Genomic DNA, 2,385 nt, shown 5'->3' with positions numbered 1-2,385 from the left:
AAACATTTATTGGAGCAGATCACATCCTACATTTCTATAGAAAGTAGGGCATATATGCTACAGTCTCGATTGAATTCTTTTTAACGATACATGGGTGCCAACTTGATTTGTATGTCAATTTTCATTTATTTTAATTATATAATTATTGCAATTCAATAGTATTGAGTATTGCGATTTTCTTTTCCTTCTTTAACAAAAACAAAAGCTGAACAATACACTTCTACAGCCAATATACCATGGGACAATTCTAAAATCCAATTGTTTTTAAAAAATATTTTAAAAGAACAACACATGGATTTTCTACATTTTCTGCTTGGTCTGTTTTGCTGGAAACAGATATGATTCACTCATATAAACATTTATTCTAGGAAAAAAAATATATATATTTTAAAAAATGTTGCAAAAAATAAAAAATAATCACGATACATACGATTTCCGATTTTTTCCCCACTCCTAATAGAAAGTAGTTCCAATAAGTTTTCACAACCAAAATTCTCCAAATTAAGCAGGATATTGTTTCTAGACAAAGATACTGCTGTTGAATCTTTTAAATGTGCATTTTCAATGCTATGAGCACCTGAAAATGACTCTTTCACCACCATGGACCTTTTTCACAGCAGACATTTTGGACTTGTCATTGTAGGAACAGCACAGCTGAAACTGATAAACTTAAAGATGGCTCAATTCCAACAAGTGTCCCAGTAAGCTACTTCAGTGAGTCAGCATGCACAATACCAGGGTCTCTGCTAAGTGGAATGCAGCCGTCATTAATGGTTTTGAATACACCTGTGCTTTTCCGTCTTTGACACGTCAACATGTCTACCATGAAAAAGTAATTTTGCATTGGGGTGGAGGTTGACTCTGTAGGGGCAATTATCTCAGAACATAGGGACATAATAAAAATAGAACGTCAGCATGAAGTATAATTACAGTAGGTGAAAAAATGTTTGTAAAGTGCAGTGGTCCTTTAACAGTAAAACATCTCATTAAAGAGAACAAAATTAAGCAAATATACTAATATACCTATTCTACAATTAACTCGCAAACCAAACCAAGTTGGTCCATGGACATTCCCTGTTAATTGAAACTAACAAACTTAGCTGTGTTTATGTTCAGTATGACATGTACTCCAAAACAACTCCTCAATAGTCCAAAAAACGAAAACGTTTTAACATTAACTAAATGCAGCGTCACCTTTCCCCGAAACCCAAAGCCACAGATGCTGCTGTCTTTGCTAACATAAACATACACCAAGCAGTGTCAGCTAAATGGGGAAGCTGACAACATTATTACAGTGGTCAAATGTGCCGAACACGAGGCATGTAACAAAACAAAAGCCCTCGGGTATTTATCTTATATTTCGCTAATTTTATTTTAAAGAGGAATAGCGTACGTTAAGCTCCATATATTGTCTCAAAACATTTGTGTGAGCTAGCATAGCTTAGCTAGGGTAGCCTATGAATTGGCTGCTCGTGACAGTCACACAGTAACAACGCTGACTGAAATAACAAGGTAATAATACATGCACATATTAGCTCGGTTAGCTTTGTTTGTCTTTCACACCAATGCCTTAAATATATAACGTTTACTAAAGAGAGTTTTAAAGAGAAATAGCTTACGTTAAACTAGATATATTGTTTCAAAACATTTGTGTGAGCTAGCATAGCTTAGCTAGGGTAGCCTATGAATTGGCTGCTCATGACAGTCACACAGTAACAACGCTGACTGAAATAACAAGGTAATAATACATGCACATATCAGCTCGGTTAGCTTTGTTTGTCTTTCACACCAACGCCTGAGATATATAACGTGTACTCACGTTACTTGTAGCACTAGCAGTAACCTGTCAAGTGTTACAGCTTCCTTTTTTTTGGACCAGTGTTTTTGCAATACTTAATGCTAATCAAGAGTGAAACATCCGGTGGCGATTTTCAAAATAAAACGCTCACAAACCAGTCTTGCAGCTAATCCAGCTCAGAGATTTTAGATAATGAATGAATGATGAATATATTTATCTGCGTCCCCTCATATCCGCATTACAGATATTTTCCCAGTGACTTCAACAGATTTGGGGAATATAATAATCCCCACGTGTGGTAGGGAACAATGCTTATCTGGGCAAATATGATTTTGTAATAGTTTATTTCCACAGCATTTCCTATCCACCCTTTACTCAATATTATACACTAAGTGAGTGGAATTACAGTGGAATTAGTTATGTATTGTATTCCTAACACACAAAAAGACGATTATATGCAATTGTGTGGGAGTTATATCACACGAAGCTTTTCTTTTCTTTAGGAAATGAGGACACTTGTTTGCCGCTGAATCTCGTAGAAGTATGACTTCTTTTTTTCTTCTTCGTCGCATAGATGTAGCGTCGTC

The 2,385-nt window shown here is 35.6% G+C and overlaps 1 protein-coding gene across 4 annotated transcripts in view; it reads right to left on the bottom strand.

The window, feature by feature from the left end:
• Window positions 1-1,914, bottom strand: part of trappc9 (trafficking protein particle complex subunit 9) — a 265,848-nt gene extending 263,934 nt beyond the window's left edge. For all 4 annotated transcript variants that reach the window (XM_032535067.1, XM_032535068.1, XM_032535069.1 and 1 more), the window contains exon 1: window positions 1,820-1,914. The gene's annotated coding sequence lies outside the window, so the exon portion shown is untranslated. The remainder of the gene's footprint in view (window positions 1-1,819) is intronic.
• Window positions 1,915-2,385: the final 471 nt, after the last annotated feature.

The sequence above is a fragment of the Etheostoma spectabile genome, chromosome 14 (assembly GCF_008692095.1).
Source record: "Etheostoma spectabile isolate EspeVRDwgs_2016 chromosome 14, UIUC_Espe_1.0, whole genome shotgun sequence".
Classification (NCBI taxonomy): domain Eukaryota; kingdom Metazoa; phylum Chordata; class Actinopteri; order Perciformes; family Percidae; genus Etheostoma; species Etheostoma spectabile.
Note: the sequence above shows the minus strand (reverse complement) of the source record. Positions and strands in the feature narration are given on the sequence as shown.